The 27,427-nt window shown below is 37.3% G+C and overlaps 1 protein-coding gene across 1 annotated transcript in view; it reads right to left on the reverse strand.

Moving 5' to 3' along the window:
* The window catches only part of LOC120532824 (nuclear factor NF-kappa-B p105 subunit-like), a 145,462-nt gene extending 119,486 nt beyond the window's left edge, over positions 1 to 25,976 (reverse strand). Inside the window, exon 1 of the mRNA XM_039759228.1 lies at positions 25,640 to 25,976. The gene's annotated coding sequence lies outside the window, so the exon portion shown is untranslated. The remainder of the gene's footprint in view (positions 1 to 25,639) is intronic.
* Positions 25,977 to 27,427: the final 1,451 nt, after the last annotated feature.

Below are 27,427 nucleotides of genomic sequence, written 5' to 3' on the forward strand. Positions count from 1 at the left end.
ATTTTGAGGTGTTTGTTTATTATTCTCACTATAACAGATGAAAATAAACAAGTGAGATGGGAAAATGTTCATTTTTCCTTTAGTTGCATAATAAATCTGCACACTAATAGTTGCCTAATAATTGTGTGCACATATGTATTCCCCTGATGATGTTCACACTCACATTTCCGTTGTGAAACATTCAGGTTTCAGGTTTATTAACATTTTGGATTGACTGATAGCACTGTGTTTGTTCCATATTAAAATTAATCCTCAAAAATACAACTTGCCTAATAATTGTGCACACAGTGTAATTCCGCCTATGTTTCTCCCTGACTGGACACAAAACCTAATCCATAGTAAACTCTTATTATCATTTTGTTTTCATTTCTGATTATATTAGCTTGTATCGTTCTTTGTCTATGAAAAGGTTTATGTTCTATTTACTGCATTTCTTCCCAGGTTTCCAGTGCTTTCATCCTGTGTTGTTATAATCTTATCCAAAGTGAAGCACAGTTAAATTCTATATGGGATTAATCTAAACAGGGCAACTTAAGGCATGGAGATTGAACCTGATTGACCCCTCTCTCCTGAAATTGTCTTAATTTGACAGTAAAATCAAGGTGATGTCCTGGAAGGAAGGAAGGACATGCAAATTGCAGACTGTCCAAGAAAAGACTGGACAGTGAAACTGACAAATACGTTCTAAACACAACAGTAGTAACAGACACACCAGACATACATGTTAATAACTACTTTTAATTTCAATAAGAGGAAGGTGTGGTTGTACTTGGAAGCGTTTTATCGATGATCATTTCACCAAACTGAAAATCTGTACAAGACATTCAAATCAAGAGTTGAGCAGCATCACATGCATACAAATACAACATCCTGTGTTGTCTTGTCCCCACAAAATGTTATGAATGATAGAGTTCTTTATTTTTTCTTTTAATAAGTCTCACATTTATTATATCTATTTTCCTGTTGGCTTCTTTATATTATTTGCCATACCACTTCATAATTTTTACATTTATGTTTCCCATTGTGTTCCTACAAATGTCAAGTCTCTTGATATTTTGATTCTTCTAATTGCTGGGCTGGTTGGTAAGGTTACAAGGTGGTTTCTTTCACAGTTTGTTTCCTTAATGTTTTCATGACATACTGCACAGTAATGAGAGTTACATGTGATGAATGCCCAGTGATCACTGTTTGGAAAGGATGAAACAAAATCACAAGTAACTACAATCCTGAACTGGATACGGAAGTTAGAAAATTAATGAATGCAATGAATATGTTTTATTGTGTTATGATAAATAGTCTGACCTCAACACCATTTTAATCTCTATTATTAAGGCATACTCACAATTGCTAAGCAGGTTGCCCAAGTAACATTCATGTAGCCATTGGGCTGGGCTATTGTATATATTATGTGATACTGCGCATATCTGTAAAAATTTATCAGCAGCACAGGCCAACATTCTAGCTTAGTGGCTAATACACTGTCCTACTCAGTGCTGATTACATTTCCCAACTCTGACTTACTGTGCGGTAATAAGCAAGTCAATTCATTTCTCTGTGCTCCAAATGTTTATATACACACACTCACAGTATACACATACATAAACAGTATATTATATATACACACATGCTTTATCATCTCCTTCATCAATCAATACTGCTCCACGGCCCTGATTTTCCTGAGCTCCTTCCATGTACTCTCAACTACCAGATCCAGTGACTGCACATTCATGGCAACAGCTCTGTCTCAAACTGCTTATGGTCAGTGTCAACATCATCTGACATGCTCACTTCAACTTCATGCACAAATCTAATGCCAATATCCTACCTTTAGCAGCAGATAAATGCTTACAGGTAAGTGATCTGCATTTGCGCCTCCCTCTTCCACTGTTTGCATCAACTACTTTTATATCAGCTTCTCCAGCTAGCTCCTGCCCTCCTGATTATCTACAGACACATATGCAACGTGTCTCTTTCAAGTCTGATCCACAAACTTTATGTTATGCTTAAACATCCTGCAGTTTTTGATGATACAGTACAATACTGAGTTGGTAAAGGCATGATTACATAAAAATTCACAAACTTAAAAATTGTCAGAAATGTCACTGCTTTTTCCCTCTCCAATGGCTATAGTCCTTGAGGGGACATGGCTAGGATGTGTAATTAAGACACTGTGAATTACAAGCAGCAGGTCTGACAGCTCAGCTAAACAGCCAACTGCCAATCTTGCAACTTATCTGTGATCTTACTATATTACTGTCCATGCCGCTAGTTACATTGTGTGGCACATGCATAATGCTCAAAATGACTGAAAATGGTGACAAACTAAGTACTTAGCTGTACCACACCCCTGCTATATAGACACCACTATGTATTCAACCACATCAAAACAGTCTGCTTTATTTCTTAATAAATACAAAAGGCTTGAATGAAAATTAACTGAAATTCAGGTAAAAAGAAACATTTTGTGGTGTTTTCTGTGCTTGTTCATATCTGTGGAACTGTGTGAGACCTGCCTGTACATATAGGTACTCACTGAGCAAATTATTAGGACCACAAGCAAATACTGGGTAGTGCCTTATTTTGTTCTCAAAACAGCCTTAATTTTTTTGTAGTATGGATTACACAAGATATTGTAAAACATTCCTTTAAAATTCTAGACCATGTTGACATGACTGTATCATGCAATTTCTGCAGATTTGTCATTTGCACTTTCATGCTGTAAATCTTGTCCTATCTCATCCCAAAGGTGATCTACTGGATTCAGATCCAATGACTGGGAGGCGCACTGAAGGACAATGAACTAGCTGTCATGTTCATTAAATAAGTTTGAGATGAGCTTTGCTTTGTAATTTGCTGCATCATGCTGGAAGTACCAATTAGATAATGGGTAAATTGTGTCCATGAAGTCGTGCACATGGTCAACAACAATACTCAAATACTGTAGTCTATGGTTTTCAAACTATGATTAATTGGTATTAACAGGTCCAAAGTGTGTCAAGAAAACATTCCCTACACCATTATACCACCACCACCTTCCAGGAATGTTGACACATGGGGTGCATGGATTCATGGCTGTAAGCTCCAAATTCAGACTCCACCATCAGTGAGCTTCAGCAGAAATCAAGATTCATCAGACCAGGCTACATTTTTCTAGTCTGTCCATTTGCCTGCTACAGCCTCATATTTCTGTTATTGGCTGGAAAAAGTGGAACCAGATGTGGTCTTCTGCTGTTCCTTCCTATCCACTTGAAGGTTAGACAGGTTGTGCATTCTACGATGTTTTTCTACTAACCATAATTCTACGGTTAAAGCAGACTTTCTGTCAACTTGAACCAGTGTGACTATTCTTCCCCTCAGATCTCACTTATCAACAACTAGACATTAAGCCTGTTACAATAATGGACGCTAGAAAAGTACTGCATAAACATTAGTAGGAACAGTCTATATTAAATGGGAAGGGACCTTGACCTCATTCTGTTTCTTGTCTTAATTTTTTTTTTGTCAAAAACATTTTTGCAAGAAGCCTAAAGTAAAATAATAATAAAATGTAAATGTATATGACAATACAGTAAGTATAATTAATATTGCCTTAGTGTAAAACTTTGCAACAATCTGTAAGTCACAATATCTGAAGAAGATATTTAGGTAAAATTTTCTATTTTTTCACCTCATGAAATTTTTCTATACAATTTCATTATAGACAAAATTTCTTGTAAATATTCTGTCTGTGTTTGACAACAGTTTGCATTTTTCAGGACCATCTACAACCTTGACAACAACATCTGGAAAACTTCTAACTGTTGATAATGCAACATATAACAGACCATGGCTGAATACTGGTTCTGGCAAGTAAATGCCAACTATTTCTAAGGTTTGCTCTTCGGAGTCTCTCTTTTTTAGCGTTTTTCTGACGGTCATTTTCTTTTTCTTCAGTCGATCTATTTGCTTGTATTTTTCTTTGTCTTTCAGCCTTTTTTTTGTTGATGTTTACTTGTTGAGATGACCGTTCTTCCAGGAGATGTTGCTTATATAGGATTTGATTGTCTGTGTCTTTTGTCCTACTTGACGTGTCCATTTTTTTTTTTTTCGGTGGCATGTTGTTAGTAGATACGTCCATAATATTTACTCTTACAGAAATACTGGCTTGTATATGGCTGTAATATGCATCACTGCGTCCCTTTTTCAGGACTGTGTATTTCAACAATAATGTTTTAAAAATCCAAATAACTTTACAGATCTTCATTGTAAAGGGTTTAAACAATGTTTTCCATGCATGTTCAATTAACCATAATCAATTAATTAACATGCACCTGTGGAATGGTCGTTAAGACCTTAACAGCTTACAGAAAGTAGGCATTTAAGGTCACAGTTCTAAAAATGCAGGACACTAAAGAGACTTGTCTACCGACTGTGAAAAACACCCAAAGAAAGATGCCTAGGGTCCCTGCTCATCTGCGTGAACGTGCATTAGGCATGCTGCAGGGAGGCATGAGGACTGCTGATGTGGCTAGGGCAATAAATTGCCATATCCGCACTGTGAGACGCCTAAGACAGCGCTACAGGGAGACAGGAAGGACAGCGGATTATCCTCGCAGTGGAAGAGCCCGGATCTCAATCCCACTGAGTACGTCTGGGACCTGTTGGATCGCAGGGTGAGGGCTAGGGCCATTCCTCCCAGAAATGTCCAGGAACTTGCAGGTGCCTTGGTGGAAGAGTGGGGTAACATCTCACAGCAAGAACTGACAAATCTGGTCCAGTCCATGAGGAGGAGATGCACTGCAGTACTTCAAGCAGCTGGTGGCCACACCAGATACGGACTGGTACTTTTGATTTTGAGCCTATGGCATCGTTTTGTAGGGTCTGTCCCTGAGACTTATTACTTGTCATCGCGCAGCAGAGCCTTACTGGAAATTGGAGGCATCTGAGTTGAAATGGGGGTGCGAGGGTAAAATGAATCGGGATGCGCTGATCAATGTAATCGGTGTACCAGGAAATCATGCATTGACAGAAGTTCCCCTTTGTTTGGAATGCAAAGTGTGATTAAATGCATTATTTTTAAGCGCGTTATGGAGCACATGCATCGAAGATTCTCAGCTGTGCTTGTGCTAAGAAAAGGAAACATTTTAAAAATAACGTAACATGATTGTCAATGTAACCTTTTGTAAGTAGTGCCTGGAGGATTCAGTGTGGAGAAACTCTAGAGACAGCGTGTGTATTAACTTGTGGATTTTTCTGTGAGTATTTTGTGGCAGCTTCACAAAGTTGGTTCCTCAAGACGGCTTTAGCTGCATACATACAGCATATTGCACTGATACTAAATAGCCTGCCCATTTAATTATTTAGGAATGGATAAATAAGATTTTCCTTGATGACAGCAACACTCATAACACTCACAAAACAATTATTGTATATTGACAATCATGTTACGTTATTTTCAAAATGTTTCCTTTTCTTTTTCATTACTTCAACACACTACATCTCCGCTGCGAAGCGTGGGTATTTTGCTAGTATATATATATATATATATATATATATATATATATATATATATATATATATATATACTAATAAAAGGCAAAGCCCTCACTCACTCACTCACTCACTCATCACTAATTCTCCAACTTCCCGTGTGGGTGGAAGGCTGAAATTTGGCAGGTTGATTCCTTACAGCTTCCTTACAAAAGTTGGACAGGTTTTATATCGAAATTCTACGCGTAATGGTCATAACTGGAAGCAGTTTTCTCCATTTACTGTAATGGAGATGAGCTTCAACGCCGTGGGGCGGAGTTTCGTGTGACATCATCACGCCTCCCACGTAATCACGCAGTACATAGAAAACCAGGAAGACCTCAAAAAAGCGCTCAAGAAAACATGCATTATATAATTGAGAAGGCAGCGAAACAATAAGAAGCGAGTTCTGCTACTTGAAACAAAGCACGATTTAAACCTAACTTTAAATTAAGTTCATAGACAGGCTGCCGCTGGCGTTTGTAATTTAGTGCCTGCCCATATAAGGCCATCCGTCAGCGGCAATCCAATAGCAAACTGCCACGGGTAAATATTCACGGGTGAAGGACTGTGCTTATGGAGAGGAAGATGAGATGGTCAGGGTGGTGTTTGACACAAACTCAGCGAAACTGCCAGAGAAAGTTTTAAGTGCCAGGACTAAGGTAACATTAAATAAAGCTATGGACATAGCACGAGATGGCACCAGCACAGCTGGGAACCTTCGATGCAAGTACACCGAGTGGCTCACGTGAACTGATGCAGTGCACAGATAAAAGCAACAGTTCCAAAGAGCTGAACAAAACCGAATTACACAATTGAAAAGGCAGCAAAAAATATGAAGCGTCTGATAAGCATATTCATAAATGCAGCTACTGTGGAAACAAAGCACACGGTGGAAAAAGTCAATGTCCCGCTAAAGGAAGACAGCGTAAAAAAAAAAACCGTGCATGCAGTTTGTCACATCACAGATAAAAAGGAAGACGAGCTGTTTATTGATGCAGTAAGGAACTAATCGATGAATGAAACCTCTTATCTTTACAACGATTGACAAACACGGAATGTAACTTGAACACATCGTACAAATACGAGCCTGATTGAAAGAAATAATGATAATCAAATCCTTGATGACAGCAACATTCAATAACACTCACAAAACAATTACTGTATATTGACAATCATGTTACGTTATTTTTAAAATGTTCCCTTTTCTTTTTCATAACTTCTACTTCTCCACTGCGATACACGGGTATATATATATAAATGTATATCTATAGCCCGATCTACAATACATACTTTAGCATAGACAAGCGGTGGCGCAATTGTAGAGTCTTCGCCTCTAACGCCGACATTCGAGGTTCGATTCGAGAGGGATGTACTGACTATGTATGCTACGCTACCGATTCATTTTACCTTCCCATCTCCTTGGTTTGGGACGTATGAAAAATATTAGGTTAACGCAGAATCATGTTACGTTATTTTTAAAATTTTCCCTTTCTTAGCACAAGCACAGTTGAGAAGCTTCGATGCATGTACTCCATAACGCGTTAAAAAATAACGCATTTAATCACACTTTCAATTCCAAGCAAGCGGGAACTTTTGTCAATGCATGATTTTCTGGTACATCCATTACACTGATGCACACATCACAGGTACAAAAATGTTAGAGTCGGAATAAAGCGCGCTCCTACGACTGATCATTTCGACTACCCGAGCGAAGCCTTGATAAAAGCATGGTTTTGTGCACACTGAAAAGCAAGCAAAATTAGATGCATTACAGAAAGCGGACTTTGTGGCTCTTACTGGGGATCATTGGACTTCCGTGACCGTTAGTAATTCTAAATACATCTAATTACAAAATGTTCAATGATCACACTGTTTTAGCCTAATGTACAAAATAATTTTGGCTAATGTTACTCAGAGTTTAAAGAGTAAGCTGGTCAAATTACCTTTTATGTTTCTGACTTATTTTTTTAAGAAGAAAAACTGCACTTTATGGTGAAATTTTGGTTATTATTATTTAAAGACAATACTATTCTGAAAATGTACTTAAAGTACTTAAACTACCACTTTATTTTTAAGTCTGCCCAATTTTAACCAGGGATGATATTTTTGTTTCTGTTTTGAATTCAAATGCAGTTTAAAGCTTTTTTTCAGAAATTAAAACAGCTTCAGTTTACAATATTCATGTCCATGTCTATTATTTGATTCTGTCCCACTAAAACCGTTTTAAATAAAAAAAAAATTTGCGATTTGGGGCAAATTTACGTCGATTACATACGATTAATCAAGATTAATTCTTACACAGCCTCTAATTAATTGGATTAATTTTTTAATCGAGTCCCACCTAATATATATATGTAGATATATATATGTAGATTTATATATATATGTGTATATACAGTATATATGTAGATATGTATATGTTGTATATACAGTATGTATATATGTGTGTGTGTATATATATAGTATGTGTATATATATGTATATGTATATATATATATGTGTGTATATATATATATATATATATATATATATATATATATATATATATGTTTATATGTATATATATGTTTATATATGTGTCTGTGTGTATATATATATATATATATATATATATATATATATATATATATATATATATATATGCCAGCAACACTCATGACAATTACAAAACAATTACATTGTCAATCATGTTACGTTATTATTAAAATGTTTCCTTTTCTTTTTACTTCTCCGCTGCCAATCGCAGCTATTTTGCTATATATATATATATATATATATATATATATATATATATATATATATATATATAATATAGATAGATATGACAACAACACTCATATCAATGACAAAACAATTACATTAACAATCATCTTACGTTATTTTTAAAATGTTTGCTTTTCTTTTTCATAACTTCTTTAACACACTACTCCGCTGCGAAGCGCGGGTATTCTGCTATATATATATATATATATATAGTATATATATATATACATATATATATATATATATATATATATATATACAGTATATACACATACACATATATATACATATACAGTAGAGTTTCGCTTATCCAACCTTCTGTTATCCGACGTCCCCACCGCAAAAAAACGCATCAATCGGCAACAAGAACTGCAAGTTGCGAGCGTGAGCTTTGTCTATTTTTTGTTGCTAAGTTCATTTTTTCAGTTATATTATTCAGTTGTTTTGTTGTAAAACATGATTACAGTGGATTATGCGGCTAGCCCTATCTGGCACGCGTGTGTGCGTGCGTGCGTGCATCTCCCTCGTGTGCTTGTGTGTGTGCGTGTGTGTGTCTCTCTCTCTCTCACGTGTGTGTGTGCGTGCGTCTGTGTCTCTCGCTCTCTCTCACTGCATAGGGAATGTACAGGGAGAGACTGAACATGTGCGGAAATCATTGGCTCGCACAAACTGAAAGGGAAACTTGCTTGATACTATAACGAGTGTGTGGTCCTGAACAGAGAGAAAAGTTTGGCGTACTTTTTGGTCATAACCCGATTTGTATGTGTTCAGAGACGATTGTGAACCGAGGCACTGTATAAGGTTCGGAATGTGTAAAATTATAACATAGTTTGATGTTTAATAGGCTTTTTCTTAATACCGCCCATTATCCGACATTTTCGCTTATCTGACGTTCTGCCGGCCTGTTTAAGTCGGATAAGAGAGACTCTACTGTATACAGTATTCCCTCCTCGATCACGGGGTTTGCGTTCCAGAACCCCCTGCGATTGGTGAAAATCCGCAAAGTAGAAACCATATGTTTGTATGGTTATTTTTATAAATTTTAAGCCCTTAGAAACTCTCCCACACCATTTTTAAATATTCTCTGCACAGTTATACAGTAACCCCTCGTTTATCATGGTTAATCCGCTCCAGACAAATAAATGAATTTCCACGAAGTAGGATTCTTTATTTATAAATCTAATATTTTCGCAGTTAGAGCATAGAAAACCTGTTTACGACCTTCTAAATACATTTTTTAACATTATTAGAGCCCTCAAGACATGAAATAACACCCTTTAGTTAAAAGTTTAAACTGTGCTCCATGACAAGGCAGAGATGACAGTTCTTTCTCACAATTAACAGAACGCAAACATATCTTCCTCTTCAAAGGAGTGTGCACGTCAGGAACAGAGAATGTCAGAGAGAGAGAAAAAAGTAATCAATCAAAAATCAATAGGGTTGTTGGGCTTTTAAGTATGGGAAGCACCGCGATAAAGTGGCCGCAATGAAGGGATCAATGTGAAGGTAGTCTTTCAGCATTTTTTAAAGGAGCATCCGTATCTTCTAAGCAAACAGCCACTGTGCAAACAGCCCCTCTGCTCACACCCCCTCATCAGGAGCAGAGAATGTCAGAGAGAGTGAGAGAGACAGAGAAAAGCAAACAACTAAAAATCAATACGGGCTGTTAGAGCTTTGAAGTGTGTGAAGCACCGCGCGGGAAGCATATCGTATATCATGGAGGAGTTTTATTTAATACGTAATACGTGCTCTGATTGGGTAGGTTCTCAGCCATCCGCCAAAACATCCCTTGTATGAAATCAACTGGGCAAACAAACTGAGGAAGCATGCACCATAAATTAAAAGACCCATTGTCCGCAGAAATCCGCAAACCAGCAGAAAATCCGAGATATATATTTAGATATGCTTACATTTAAAATCCGCGCAAGTCGAAGCGCAATATAGCGATGGATCACTGTATACATATAAATACACATATATATATATATATACAAACTTATATAATAAGCAAAATGTAATGAAGCCTTAGCTGCCTCGAAAGCTTGCATATTGTAATCTGTTTAGTTACCCAATAAAAGGTGTCATTTAGCTTGACGTCTCACTATATTTGTAGCTAGTAATCCACAAAGGGAGAAAATGAATCAATGAATAAATGAAAATGAATAGTTTTTCTTCCTAAACTTTTAACAACCTACTAGGTGTCATCTTCAGAGGAAAATTATTAGACATATAGAAATCAAAGGAAATATATAGCAAAGGGGGGGTGGGGTGGATCAATAAGGTGGGGTTTGGAGGGTGTTGGTCATAAAGTATTTTTCATTATTTAGTTGTTCTTTTTAAGCCTGCATATGCTGGGTTCATGTCCAAATGTATGTTAATGGCATTTTCATTTGATAGCCATAATTCAGCCAGCTCTCTGGCACTTTTACTATTAGCCCTGAATTTTACTTGCACTTTGTCCCAGTTAAAAGTGTATCCGGATTAACTTGAATTTATTAATCCACCCCCACCATTCACTTGCTATCAGAATGTTTATTTTTATCTATTTTGTTTCCATTTCATCTGACCTGGGGTCTTCACGCTACCCCTCCTAATCAGCATACATAGATTTGCTACAACAGACAGCACCTGTTTCGACCAAACTTAACTGAACACACATATCTGCCACCCAATTTTGCAGGAAATTCTAGTGCTTATTATTAACAGCATTACTTGTTATAATAGTCGTGTAACCAGGAAAGAACTAAAAAGGGGAAAAAAGAAGTGGTGTTCGAGAAATACTGAAAAAACTGCATGGAGTTTGACCCCTTTTACTAATTGTTATAATGGTAAATGTTCAGTCTCTCCATAATAAAGTGGATGAACTTCAAGTGCGTGCACGGTTTCAGACCAATTACAGAAACGCGCATCATGGCATGTTACAGAAACCTGGTGTGGCAGACAGCTGGGGATCCTGCCCAGCTGGGACGCCTAGAAAGATCGGGAGAGGGACAATACCTCTCCAGGACCACAAGAGGGCAGCTGCCCTGGTCTGCATCGGGGCCATTGTGTGGAAAGGATTAGAGGCCACAGATGTACTGGGAGTGTGAAGGAAAGAATGGACCGAGTTTGGCTGGAAGGACATTGTGAGATACTATTAAAGAAGAAGAAAATAAACATGTATGTTTTGGACATCTGATGTCTGTCTGTGTTTGGAGCTGAATCTCCACACTGGCTAAATGGAAGCAATTTGGATGTCGACTTGATGATTGCTAGATTTGGAGCATGAATTCATTTGGACAGAGGCAGAGTCATCACCAGTAAGTAACTAGGAGGAGGGTCTGCCTTTACATAAATAAACAATGGTGTAAAACGGCAATGGTAAGAGAAAAACTGTGTGGAAGATGTGGAACTTCTGTCTGTCTCACTGCGCCCTATTGATCTGCTCAGAAAATTTCCATAGATCAGATTTTCATCATGACCATGGATATTCTCATAAAGGCAGTTGTGAGCAAGGTCGTTGATGCCATCTCCAGAGTGATACAGAGGCTTGAATCACTGTCTCCAGACTATCTGAATTTTATTTCAGAAAGTTTTAACTAGTGTGCACTGAACAAAACACTTTACAATTTTTACCAATGTCATTTACCCAAGTCGTCACAACCAAGTGCTTGATCAATGGTACAGGAACATCAAAGGCACTTATCATTTGAAAAAACCGCAAGTGTGTTCATCAAATCATTACTATGTCCAGCTTATTCCAATCTATAAACCGTTTTTAAGAAAGAAAAGCCGGAAAGCAAACAAATTAAAGTCTGGGACAAGGACTGTTGAAAGCCTACATGGCTGTTTTGAGTGCACTGACTGGTCAATGTTTGAAAAATCCTGAGCTGACACTGATGAACTGACAGACACTGTTAGCCAAGATATTATTATTATATTCAGTTCTGTGAGGATGCCATTATACACATGAAATCAGCCAAAACATACCCCAACAACAAGCTATGGATTACCAGAGATCTAAAAGAACTGATAACCTGAAAAAAATAGTGAGTTTCAACATAGAACATTAACTGAACAGAAGGAATTACAGAAAGAGGTGAAACGTGCTCAGGATATGGACTGTCTCAACTTTAATTAACACTAGAATTAACAAAGCCTACGAAAAAACAGGAGATACAGAGGAAAGAATAGTACAGAGAGGTCAGTTCTGCGCTATATATAATCAATAAATTCAAATGTTAACAGTTCCCACACACCGCCTCTGGGCAAATCTGATCATGCTGCCAGCATTCTTATTCCCAGATATAAACACATGAGGCTGTGCACTAGGCAAATCAATTACAGGCCATTGTCCTGGATAAGCTGAGAGTTGCAGACTTGGAAGTGGTCAAACACAGCTCTAAAAAAAAGACATCAATGTGTTTATAGAAGCTATTACATCTTATATTTTATTTCTCATAAATGAAACGGCACCAAAATTCACCATCAGGACTTACCCAAACCAAAAACCATGAGTGGGTAAAACCATTCATAACGCACTAAACACAAGCACTGCTGTCTGGGAATGTTAATCAAAGAATTACAAAGCTGTCGTGTACAATCTAAGGAGAGCCATGAAAGCTGTGAAATGACAATACAAGGAGATAGTCAAAGGGCAATTTGAACAGATCAATCCTTAGGGAATATGGTAAGACAATAATAAACTATAAAGCAACTACTCCTAGCATGGTGAGGGCTGACACTTCTCTGGCAGACAAGCCAATCAGTGGTACAACACATCTACTGTGAGAGAACTGTTTAGCGAAGAAATAGCACTCACTTTGTTGGAACAAAACGTAAGGTGACCTTTCAGGAAAGTGAACACCAGGATGGCAGCAGGTCCAGATGGAACTCTAGGACATGTTTTCAAGATCTGTGCTGATCAGTGTGCACTAGTATTCATGGCAATTTTTAATCTCTCTCTTAATCTAGTCTGTCATACCAACTTGCTTAAAAATATCCACCATTGTCCCTGTACCTACAAAAACAAGTCCAACATGCCTGAATTAGTATTGTCCCCTCATACGCCTATAGCAATAAAGTGCTTTGTGAAGCTAATAAAAAAATAAAATTTGTTCTCTGTCAAATGAACTGGATCCATTACAGTTTGCATATCACTTGAGTACATCAACAGAGGATGCCATCACCAGCTTGCTTCATGTTGGCCTACCTGGACAAGAAGTAAGGGAATTATGTTTGAATGCCATTTATTGAGCAGTTACAATAATCCCCTCTAAGATCAACACCAAGCTAAGGAAACTAAATCTGAGCACTTGATTGGGCAGCTGGATTTTTAACTTCCTGATAGGCAGACCCCAGGTGATCCAAGTAGGTTGCCACATCTCATTATCTCTCACTGTCAACACAGGGGCTCCTCAGGGCGATTTTTTGAATCCACTGCTATATTCCCTCAACAAATATAATCACAGAGCTGAACATGACTCTAATGTCATTGTCAAGTGTGCTGATGAAACAGCTGCGGTAGGTTGATATCTAACAACAATGAACATGACCGGGATGAAGTGGGGAGTCATTCACACTGGTGTCAGGACAACAACCTAAAGGTCAGCAAGACAAAGCAGCCGATTCTGGACTTTGGGAGAAAACAGTAGAAGCACTACCATTCCTTCAGTGTTAACAGCACTCGGGTGGATAGTTTCAGATGTAATCACTGTCCACATCACAGAAGACCTAACCTGGTCAAAACACACCATCACTTTGGTAAAGAAGGAACAACGTTTTAACCACCTTCAGGCCTCCCTCCCAATTACTAAAGAATGTCATGGTGTGGTCAAATTAATACATCACAGAGTATGCACTCCCTAATTTCAAGGACATTTAAACCAAATGATATTGTACCTGGGCAAAGAAAATTATCAATGATACCAGCCATCCCAAACAACAACCTCTTTTCTGAGCTGCAGTTATTTAGAATATATGTTTAGTTTGAGGTTGTTTGCTCAATTTAATATACTTCCGATTTTCTACTTGAATTGTGTGAATAGTTGTTTTTCTTGATGGCAGAAAAGCTATACAACAGCTCAAATTCATATCAGGTCTGAGCAGTGTGGCAACTCATTCATATTATTTTTCTGAGCAAATCACTACAACCTTTCAGTCAACTTCACATTGCTGGAAAGGCTTTATTTAAGTGATGTTCAGATTCAATAGGGCTGGCAGCAATCAAGCTTGGATATGTCTAGTCTAATTTAACCCTTTATCATTTCTAGAGGCACCAATCTTTATTTCTGAGACTACTTGAGTTTCTGATCACCAGTATTCATAATGGGAGATCAGATGGTCTGAATGCGATTTCCAATTTTATGCCATACCTATTCCAGTGTTTCACATGAACAAATATAAGTAGAGTCTGTAAATATTAGGATTCTATTAAGTTCAGTTACATTTTTATATAATATAGCTTAAAGCCTAAAGTATTGTAGACATTAAAAAAAAAAAATGATCACAAAGTTTTTCTGCCTTCCATAAAGATACAATCCTAAATTCCAACAGCAGTTACAAAGATCCATTCGCAAATCCACAGATAACGGAACACAGATCTTTCATTTACATCTTTACTTTGCTTTTCAGATCTTTTGAAGCACATCCTTAACATTAAAACCCCTGAAGCCTATAAAAAACCTATAATGCTGGGCCACCTTAAATTCCCTCACACCTCCTCATCAGCATCTTCAGTTTTGCAAAAGTGTCGATCAGCACCGGGAGCAGGCAAACCTGCTATACAAAGCAGGTTTAGTCGTACACAAATTTCTTCCAGCTCAAGTCTGTTTATCTGGGTATGAGGTGCCTTGAATTGTATTGGGTAAAAAATATATCTTTATTTGGAACACATGCATTTCATGCATTTTTCTGATCTATGTAAATGTAGGATGACAGGAAATGTGAGGCAGGAAATGTTGAATACATAACTAAAGCAATTTTTTTTTTCATGTTCTACTAATAATTGGCAAAATGCTGTCTTCCAAATATTAAATAAACAATTTCACAAAAGACACCGATATAACAATACAAGTGTGCTTTTTTCTTGAATTTAACCAGAGTAAAAGAAACTGGGATAGGGTACGACACACACATATATGTCTGCTTGGCTGGTGCAGAGGTAAGAACTGCTGTTTCCAAGTTGAGAGGTTGCAGGTTCGATCCTGGGTCCTTCACAAATTAACTATTTTGAGTACTGAGCGGCTGTTATTATTACTATTATAGAATAAAAACATACATTTGATTTATTTGAGTCTGTAACAGCCTGTGTAAATTTATGGTACTTGTAAAATTAGCGTATTGTTTTATTATTCACTTTTATTCTTTCAATCACATTTACACTCCCCCCCAATCTAGCACTGTTCGTTTTTGAATAAAGACGTGCTATAACAGAGGTGAACTCAGATGAGGATGAGGGTTCTACATTGGAGAAAGAGAACAGAAGCCCTCCCCGCAAGAAACATTCACCCACACATAAGAAATGGGCAGCTGTACCAGGCGTAAAGGTGAAAGATGGCACCATCTGGATGCAGCAAGAGGTTGGGTGTGGGGGATGGGATAACAGGCTGCCTGTTGCCAGTGCTGATCGACATATTTGAAAAACAAAAGACGCTGATAAAGGAATTTAAGGTGGCCCAGGATTACAAGTTTTTTTGTAGGCTTCAGGGATTCTATTGTTAGCATCACCACTGTGCATAATCAGTCTTTTTTCTCTTTCTCATGTCTTTTGAAAGATGGATTTAAACACCCACCTCAGGCACTGTCTGCATGGATTTGATCCCAAAGTAGTCACAGGTTTCTTTGTACACCATAAACATTACTTTCACTTTTTACTGAACTTATGTTTAATGTAGGTAAAGATGACAGACCACTTCAAACTATCCTGGTGAGAGTGAACGTGTATGGCTGTGTGTCAAGGTCTGAGAGCACAGTGATATACAGAAACTATTTGAGAAGTGTGGGTTGCAGTACTAATTTTAGGCTTTGATGCAAATAGAGGGTAAAGATTTTTAGCAGTTTCTAGCTTTCTTGTGAATCACCTTTGTAACATTACTGAATATTTCTATTGGGTCCTTTAGTTCTACTGCTATATCTTTCACACCAGCATCACAAATAGTTGCATGTTCAACAGTACAAAGTTCAAATGAACTAATAATTTTATCCTCATGTAAAAAAAATAAAAAATAAAAAAACTCCATACAAAAAAGTACTTAGTTACATAGTACTTTTGATACATCCGATTAACGAACGGCATTATAACTGAGGCCCACGAACTTGGAAAATTTCCCAGGTAACACAGCTAGTCTTCTTATATGTAAAATATACTGTATGTAGTATGACTCATACAAAAAGAGGCTGCTGCAAGTACTAATCTACAACAAGGATCCCAAATATCCTGAAGATTTTGTTCAATTAGAGCAGCCGAAAGAAGAAGAAGAAGATTGGCTGAGGAATTGCCTTCACACTCAGGGGAAAGCAGAGACCCTACTCAGTAGTACCAGCCATGGAAGATTTTGGCATTTTCCATGAAAGTCCACACTATGGTGGGTCCCTGCCTCATTGCATAACTAAAAATGTAAGTAGTGTAAAAGCACATGAAATGTTCAGTAAAACTGTAAATGCCTTCTTTTAATAAAATTTTCTAAAATGTGCAACTGATTAACTAACAACATGCTTTGCTGACAAAGCAGCATCTATTGTAAAGAGTCGAATGCATTTCTTTAACTGGAGGAAGAGGAGACTGAATTCCAAAAAACTAAAGTCCCCATAACATTATACAAAGTTTCAAGCAATTTTCTGTTATATAATCGTGCAGAGATTGGGGTAGTTGCAGCACATGCTCTTAACTACTAGTTGGGTAGGTTAACATCCTCAACGACTCACTCAAACAGGTTTAATTTTTTCTTAATTTGAAGAGACAGGCTTATGTATGTGTAAAAGCTGACAAACAATGAGCACTCAACCAGAAGTACAATGCATACAATGCAGCCACAAGAAAGGAACGAAAGCTGGTGTTTTGGACAATGCAAACAAAATAGACCCTTATCTGTCTAATGTTTCCTGTACAAAAAAATAACTGCAAAAGGATAACATAAGGACCAAAATTGTAGCTGAACTCACCATACCTATGCAGCTTTCGTACGGGAAGCATGTTCATTGGTTGGCATATTTGCAATCCTTTGGAAATGTGAAACTGGGCAAAAATGTTGGCATAGAGTTGTATAAAGATTTGTGCCCTGCGATTCCTAATAGTGTAATCAGACATCCTCTAGGCAATAAGATCTAGCAGCTGTAGTCATTAAGTCTGAGATCAGATGCTGACTTATGGTGAAAGAGGTTTCAATTTCTTTGGCCATTACAAAGAAAAGAATATCAGGACTGTAACATTTGTATATAACAGACAAATCAATCCACTTTACTCAAAATACAATATAAAACTACTACTCAAAAACAGAAGAAAAGAATATCAGGACTGTAACATTTGCAGACAATGAACACATCAATCCACTTTACACATAATACAATATAAACCTACTACTCAAAAAACAGAAGTGCAAAATCTACAAAACATGCACAGACTATTAAGGATGAAAAGTAAGATATAGTGCTATTAGTACTCAAAAAATTAGTTACCCAAAATTATTTGAGCAATTTTTTACTGTCCCTGCCATCCAAGATCTTAAAATAAGGCACACTTGATTCATCACTGTATAAGTGTAGAATATTATTTCGTAACAGGAAAGGCTGAGAGGTTTTTACACCACTCAGTCATTTCAAATAATTTAATACAAACCTAATGCTATCTCATTTCCTGAGATCATATATGTGTTAGGATCTATGACTGAGATAATTTGAACCCTTTTTGGATTTTTGCCACCAAAGTTTAATTCTTGGAATATAATTTATAGTTTGTTTTACTTATTTTTCATCAAGTAAATAACATGCATGGTGATAACATGTACGTTAGCATCTCACTTGTCACCAAGAATACTTTCCTGTTTATACAGTGTACATGCTATTCTTTGACACAGTAGTTACCATCATATTTAAGAACATAGGCATGTTGATGCTTCCCCATCTAAATTTTAAAATATATTAAATGAAAGACTCTCTTTGAAAATTTAACTGAAGGAGTAATTAAACAATTATGATTTTAAAATTTTCCAACTACAGATTATTCCTTAGTTCAGATTTTGGTTCAGTCTCTTTCATGAAAGTTAATTTAACAATGCTGACTCTCAGCAAGAAATCTTAAACCTCTGCCACTTATGCAAAATCGTCTAATAAAACAACTGGATTAATTTTTGACATTCAAGCAAAGTGTATATGTGCTATGTTACAGAAAATTACTCGTTGATCCATCAATTTATCCATGAATTTTCTGTACCCTCTTATTCTACTCAGGATCATGGGAACTGAAGCCCATCCTTACAGCATAAGGAACAGAAGAATAAGTCATTAACTGTTTGATAGGCCATCAGAGAATATTCATTTTCCATAATATAATTTGATGTTTATATTTGTTATTTAAAAAAAAATGTATTATTGCAAGGAATATTAATTATATATTATGTGGTGGTTGGTGCAGAATTGGCATTTCAGCCACTGAAGAAAAAAAAAAAAAAAACTGATCCAGTGTGGTGCTGAAGTGTCACCAGCTGCACTCGGGTCCCAATTCTGCAGGTTCATCATTGAGTGAGTGCAGCATGCCCCAACCTCTCTCTCTCTCTCAAAAAAAAAAAACAGTACTAAGCATAATGTGTACTATAAAAAAAACAAACAGTCACAGCAAAGCAATGACATTAAATGATTATCAAATTATAGTCGGATATAGTGTATCTGACTCTAATAAGATATGCAAACACACCAACAAGAACATGGTCAGTTCCTGCTGCTGAATAAATGAAAGAGTGCATTACATGTAGCAGGCATAAACACTGCCAATCTCAGTGTGTAAAGTAAGATAACTGATAAGGATGTTGCATTGCAAGCAATATATTAACTTAGGTTTTGAGCAAAACTCTGTAGAAAATTTACAAAGAAGCTTATGACATAGAAAACAAGACTACATACAAAATGCACATAATAAGTCCTTTAAAAAAATAACCATTTCTATATCTGAATAACCTGGTCAAGAATCCCAAGTCTGTCAGGTGGAGGGTGTACATCAGCTTATGGCAATGTGGTATATATGCCTCTTGACTAACACTCTGACATTGATTTGTCATTTGGTTACACTCACATTTGCCATGATTCACACATGTACCTGAATCAAAATTCAATACACTCAGAGTAGCTGCTAAGCAAAATCCAGTTATGTTTGCTTTGCTTTTGGTTACGACACATGATCAACGGACACAAATTATAATGCAATTCACTTTTGTGCTGAATAATTACATTTGAATGAGAATTGCATGCCATAGTGAAAAACTATCAATCATTTGGTTCATGCTTTTAATTATGTCACACATGATAAATAAAATCTTGTCAAACTGAAATGCACCATGTGCATATGCATTTCACTGCAATGTAGTTAACACATTGGATTGCATTTAGTTTGGCACAAATTACCTTCAATTAACTTCAGTCAAATAAATAAATGTAAACCTTCATATAAAAAGTCTGCAGTGTAGTAGCCTTTTATAGTATAACATGCTTAAAGGACCAGTGTTGCTTACACACCTACAGCTACTGAATTTAAAAAAAATAAAATCTAAGTCACTAAAATGGCAGCTCCCTTGTAGTCAAATGTCTGCAAGCCATCCTAATCTTATGGATTTCAATTTACTTCTTTAAAGCTTTTCAGGATAAAAACTGACAAGTTTAGGACAGTCCTGAGGTACTTTCAAGATTGCTTTGTGTCTTTACTTAGCATTAAGCATGAGGACTGCTCACACTTTCAAATACTTTAGTGTGCAGTTACTTTTCACAAAAAAACAGCAGCTTTCTTGGAAAAGGCACTCGATTAAGTTGAGAGTTAACAAGCCGTTTCCTGTGTACCCATGCTGCAACATCTTTTCAATTTTACCAACTGTATTTTTACTGTTCAATCATTTGTTCATAACTCTCTTTGAATGTATTACCTATTAATTCATTACACCCAAACATGTGTTACAGTGTATCACAATCTTAAATCTGGATTAGGACGGTTTAGAATTTAATTTACATTACTCCGGTACCATTACTCAAGTACCTCCATCTTGTGTGAGACTTATTTTTTCCAAGTTGTTTTTCTCTTTAATAAAATAAACATTCTAGTCCAGGGGTCCTCAATCACGGTCCTGGAGAGCCGCAGTGGCTGCAGGTTTTTGCTCCAACCCAGTTGCTTAATAAAAAGCACTTATTGCTAAAGTAACACTTCTGCTTTACTTTAGTGATTTTGAGCCCTTATTGCTTAATTTTGTCTTAAACAGCTATTTTAATTGCTCCTTATTATCAATAACATGCAAATGACAAGAGAGAGCAGCATTTATCCATTTAGCTTATTTACATTTACACCTGTGTGTATTTATCTGCAAAGAAAAGAAAAAAGAAAAATGAAGAGAAAAAAGTGAAGGACTGAGAATTACTCGTCCATTTTAGCCTTCAAATCATTTGCATGATAGAAAGGGAAAGAAAATCTAGGATATGAGAATGCCCCGACATAGCAGAGTTAATTTAATTTCATAGCTTGTTAGTGCTTTATTGGCAAGAATTGCTTTCTAATTAAGCAACCAGGTCAGAACAAAAACCTGCAGCCATTGCGGCTCTCCAGGACTGGGATTGAGGACCCCTGTTCTAGTCCAACATAGTTCTTATTCACTTGCACACCACACTTACATAAACACAGAAGTAACAGCCGAAAGTAGAAGTACAAAAATACAACTTTAGTTTTTAAAATCACATCACTGGCTTCCAGTTAAGTTTACAGCTAATTTCAAAATGCTCCCTTTGACATACAAAAGTTGACCTGGCCCTACCACATCCCACATTACAGATTTAAGTAATGGCTAGATTTACAAAATGTAGGCCCGCATTTAACATTAATGTTCTCAAATTCTGGAATAAACTGCCCATCAATATTAGAGAGGTCACATTCTATCCAAACATTTAAAACTTAAATTTAATTATTTTTTAAAGCAAATGCCAATTGGAGATGCAACAAAGGCTGTTCTTATTGCTTTCCCATCTTGCTTGGTTAATAGCTGTAGTAGTAGTTTTGCTTGATGATTATTGATTCTTGTTTGTTTTATTCTCTTCTCTGGACTCTGTGGCAGCACTTGGTGCCCCTTGGAATGAAGGTGTCATCACCAATGCTGAGGTCATAATCAGATATTTATGGCATGACTATAATTACTGTTGTTTCTCTTTAATTTGAAAAATCTTAAAAGTGCAATTAATCCAAGACTGCAAGGTGACGGCACACAAATTTTGACATTTAAACTTTTATTTGTTAAAACATACAAAAAATTATGCGTGTATTATTTCTTTGTATATGGTTTTCCTTTTCTTTGACATTGTTTTTGGTGCTACTGATTTTGTATTGCATTTCATGCACTTTGCATTGTATTGTGACTGTGCTGTACTTTTGTGTTATTTACATAAATACTCTAAACAGAAATGACAGTGCCTCGCCACTATTATTGGCACCCCTTGTAAAATTAGGAAGAAGGGTTAGGAAATAAATCACTGTTTGCTGAAAAAATGAGAAACATCTGACTTTAATTGAAAGAAGTTCATTCACATAAAAATAAAGCCCTCATCAACAAGTAAACATTTTTAACAAAAAAAAAAACATGTGCCACAATTGTTGGCAATCCTGCATTGAATACTGTGTACAACCTCCCTTTGCCAATATAACAGCATGGAGCCTTCTCTTGTAACCTTTTATAAGGTTGGTTGAGTACAGAGCATGGCATCTGAGAACATTCTTCTTTACATAATCTCTCCAGATCATCCAGGGTCCTAGGCCCTCTCCTGTGTACTCTCCTCTTCAGCTCACTCCACAGGTTTTTAATTGGTTTCAGGTCAGGGGACCGAGATGGCCATGGCAGCACTTTGATTTTGTGGTCTTTTAACAGTTGCAGGGTTGAATTGGACATGTGTTTCGAATCACGATCCTGCTGGAAGATCCAATGACGACCCAGTTTTATTTTCCTGGTGGAGGCAGCCAGGTTTTAATTTAAAATCTCCTGATATTTCAAGGAATCCATGACACCATGTGCCCTAAAAATATTTCCAGTGCCTTTGGAGCAAAAACAGCCCCACAACATCACAGAACCTCCACCATATTTCACAGTTGGTACAAGTTTCTTTTCATTATAGCCATCCTTCTTTGTATACCAAAACTACTTTGCGTGTTTATTGCCAAAAAGTTCAATTTTTTTAGACCATAGAACATGGTTCCAGTCAAAGTTGTACTAATGTTTTACAAACTCCAGACACTAACGTTTGTGGATAACTGACAGAAAAGGCTTCTTTATGGCACACCTTCCAAATAATCTGTTGGCACAGAGATGCAGTATGATGGTGGTTCTGGAGACTTGATAACCCCAGGATTTTTTTTTCTTGCAATTCCCCCAACAGTGATTCTTGGAGATATTATTGCCTCTCCTACCATCCTCCTCACTGTATGTGGGGGTAAAATAAACTTGGGTACTCTTCCAGGCAAGTTTGTCACTGTTCCAATTGATTACTACTTTCTTAATTTTCCCCCTAACTGTAGAAATTGGCATTTTAGGCGAGAAGCTATTTTTTTTTATAACCATTCCCTGAGTTATGAGGGGCAACACACTTCTACCTCATTTGGACTGCGTGTTCTCTTTTCTTTGCCATGATGATGGTTGGCTAAGAACATTTGCTTCTGTGTCTCCTCACATTTGTATCCCAGTTAATCAGGAAGTAATTGATTTCAGCTGGAAAGTTCCTATACCCTCCAATCAACTTAACAATGTCCAATTTAAATGGGAAACATGCTGCAGTTACATTGTTTCACATTAATTGCCAAGGCTGACAACAATTGTGGCACATGTGTTTTGTTTTATTTATATGTATATTTATTTATATTTAAAAAAATTTATTTCCTGATGAGGGCATTGTTTTTCTCTGAATGAACTTATTTCAATTAAAAGTCACGTTTCTCATTTTTTCAGTGCAAGATGACAGTTAATCAGCAAACTGATTTTTTTTTTCTAACCCTTCTAATTTTTACTGATTTTTCTTACAGTGCCAATAATAGTGGTTCACTTTAGCTGATTTGAAAACTAAATTAAGTTGTTTGTTTACAATTTAGAAATATGCCAGATGTGCAAGTGTCTTTGTTAAGGTTTTTTTTGTTTTTTTAAAAAACAAAAGTATACATAGCATCAAACTGTAAACACCAGAGTTGTTGGTTCAATTGTCACCCATGACTCACCTTGTGATCTCAAGCAAGGAACTAAACCTAGCTGTGGTCCATGTTTAGAAAATTATTGAACATAAGTATTTTACTGTATTGTTATCTTAAATGTCACCTTTGATTAACATTCGAGTCAAATACACAATAATTTTAACAGTATCCTCACATGAAGTAGTACCACCTAGTTTGGAAAGAGTAAGAAGCAGGACCGCAAAGCCCTGCATCGCTGATGTACATCGCTGCTGTACCCTCTCCGACTTCCTGAACACCTACACCAGACGATGTCCGACTAGGGCAAAGTAAACTTTCAGACATGCCTAACGTCCCAACAATGACCTCTTCTCTGTACTGTGATCAGGGAACTGTTACCACAGTCTAAAGATCAGTTCAGAGAGACTTCACCTGCATCCTAAAGGAAGACAGTGCCTAGAGCTACATGAAACCCTATTGTATTCTATTATTTCTTACGTATTTTAATAATTTTAACACAATTCATACTATTGCAGCAGCATGGTGGCAAAGTGGTAGCACTACTCCCTCGCAGTACGGTGCCCGCTGTTCACATCCCAGGTTCTCCAGATTTGAATTTTGCAGTTTCTCCCCATACCTGAATAGATTTCCACCCACAATCCAAAGACATGCAGGTTAGGAAGACTGGCAACACCTAATTGACCCAAGTGTGTGTATGTGTATTCACCATGTTATGGCCTGGCACCCAGTCCAGGTATTGCTCCTGCTTTGCACCCTATGCCTGCTGGGATAAGCTCCAGTCTCCCACTACCTTGCTTAGGATTAAATGGGCATTGAAAATGGTATGGAACATACAATTGCTGTCATTTAACATAATGATTTTTACTGATATTTATAAAGTCATGGTTACTATCCTTTTATATTCTACTTAATGCGCAGTCTTGGAGGTAAGCAACTAAGCATTTCACTACATATTGCACTGTGTGTATGACAGTATGTGATAAGTACATAAATGCGATTTGATTAATTAGAAAATGTAAACAGGTCTCCAATAACACAGGTGCTAATGAAACGGAACTAGCGGCTCTCTTGTAGGACATACTACCCTGGTTGTTGACTCACTACTACAGTACAGTACTGTACTTCTAAATCAATCCAAGGCACAAAAACGTCAACAGTAAAGCAAAAACGAAACACTAAACGCGAGAGATAATGACTTCTTTTTTTTTTTTTTAAACTCTATTATGCATTTGGCCATCGTAACATGCACCTGTCGACATTTCTTAGAAAAGCAAAAGACGCGTTGGTACACATTCAACCAAACCACAATACCAAGCACGAAGTCACCTCAACTGAGTAAACGTGGGATTCTGTTAACAAAAGGAATGTACCAGTAAGCAGTAAATCGGTTTTAATTAAAACGGACACCTTTAATTGTAAGCGAACACTACGTTTGAGATATCTTTAATGGCCTGTTGACATATTTTCAAGAAGTTCCTTTGAAGCAGTTCCTTCAACCGAGATAAGGGTACAGTATACAGTAATAAATACGGTATCAATAAGGGTGTACACATTAATTCATAAACATACAGATATGGGTGTCCATACCCGGAGTGCATACAGAAAACAATTTCTGAACAATGTCAACCCACGCTACTGTATGTCGAGATAAAGGCTCCCCACCTTAACAACTTGAAGGACAACTACAGCAAACATCGGTGAATGTCAGTTTTACCTGCCGAACACAAAAAATAAATGATGCAGACTGTAGAGCTGTGCGATAATAAACTGTCCTGCCCTCCGCGGCTACCCCTTCGCCTGTCAAAGACAGAAGGCGCTCCATTCCAAGTAGGCCACATACAGCCCAGCGTTGTTATTGAGGAAGTGAATTCGCGTGCATTTTAGCGGGTCAGAGTCAAAGAAGCCAGATCAATTAAACCCGCGCAGACATTTAGGAGACACGAGCGACCACACCAGCGGATGACAGGTCGAACTTACCTTTTCCGTTTCGCGAAGCTGTAGGTTTTCTATCGAGACTGGTGTAGCTGGAGGCGGGAGATCTTCAAAGTTAACAGTCTAAGGGGCCAGTAGACAGTAACTCACTTCACTGCGCCATTTCAATAAAGAGAAACGACGAGACGAGCAGCCGCGTAAAAAGCTACGAATCCATAAGTAAGCAACCAGGGAAATAAAATCAGTCTTCTTCAGTGCGGCTGAGGAGAAACGAGTGTCTTTTTTCTTGTGATTGTGCATATGCCACTTTCAGCCACTCGCTCTATGAGATACAATATTACTTCCTCGCTGGAAATTCCCAGTGACGTCATGCCGTCAGAAATCGAGCGCACCATCTGCAGGACGGAAGAACCGAGGCAGGCGCAGCCGTGTCTGTACTTGGACCTCACAGCTTCTCCGCCCCTGTTATGCGTTTAATTTTATACGGAAAGACTTACTTTAAGTTTTACAGTAACCGGGTCTTTTGCCACATATGAAAACACTCACAAAAGATAGAAGGCGCCTCTCTTCATATCGCTTATACGTTTCTTTGCAGGGCTGACTCCGCTGTTCGTCACTTTATTTATGCGTGCTGGGACGACAGATTAACTAGATAGGCTAAATAAATGAGTGGTTTTACTTGATACGATTTTCTTGGTTCACTTTTAGTTTTCTGTTATAACCATTTGTATATTTGTTTTTAGTATTTTTAGCTAGTACTAGGAATCAGCTAGGTGTATTTCTTCTATTACGTCTTTTCGAAGTTTTGTGGGACCCCCCCCAATTGTAAAAATACCCGTAGGGTTAATCTTAAATCTCCATTACGATTATTTCGTAAAAGTCCTTCGATTTAGAAAATGTCAGTACACACGAATATACAGTACTGTATATTTCTATTAGTGCCAATGAGTTGTTATACATCACAAATAGTGCCTTAGTTAATTTCGACATTTATTCTATATTATGCAGTGGCCACCTTCACTTTCTGCGCATTTTATTGTGTTGTAAATTTACTTTTAAATGGATAAATTTGTCATTCTATTCATTAATCAATAATCAATATCCCAAAAAGACAATGTGAAAACATGTTTTCAGAAAAGTGTTCAGATTTAAAACCAAAAACTGAAATTTGTTATTCATATACTGTAAGTATTCAGACTCATTTAGTACTTTGTACAAGCCCCTTTGACAGCAGTTTCAGCTTTGAGTCTTCTTGGGTGATACTTTATAATCTTTGCACAAATGGATTTGGGAATTGATCCCCTTTTTCCTGGTAGATCCTTCTCAGCATCTATAAACTGCCATCGTCAGGTCTCTTCTCAGATGTTCTATGAGGTATATATATTGGCTTTGGCTGGGTCACTCAAGAACAGTCAGTGGCTGTTCTGAAGCCACTTCAGCATTGTCTTGGCTGTATGCTTCAGGTCACTGGCACATTGAAACATGAACTGTCAACCCAATCTGAGGTTGCATGCACTCTGGATCAGGTTTGCTTTAAGGACTTCTTGTAGTTGGCTGCATTCGTTCTTCCCTCAATTTTGACCCGTCTCCCTGTCCCTGCCACTGAGAAGCACCCCTATATCATGGTGCTGCTACCACCATGGCCTTACCATAGGCATGATATTAAGGAGGTGTTTCATAGCTATTGAAGCCACTGTGCTCCTTGGAGCATTCAAAGATTTAGAAATGGTTTTATACCCTTGCCCTTATTTATGCCTCACTACAGTTTTATCATGGAGTTCTACAAACGGTTCCTTGGACGTCATGGCTTGCTGTATGTCCTGACATTCAGTG

This window comes from Polypterus senegalus, chromosome 7 (genome assembly GCF_016835505.1).
Source record: "Polypterus senegalus isolate Bchr_013 chromosome 7, ASM1683550v1, whole genome shotgun sequence".
NCBI classification, from domain to species: domain Eukaryota; kingdom Metazoa; phylum Chordata; class Cladistia; order Polypteriformes; family Polypteridae; genus Polypterus; species Polypterus senegalus.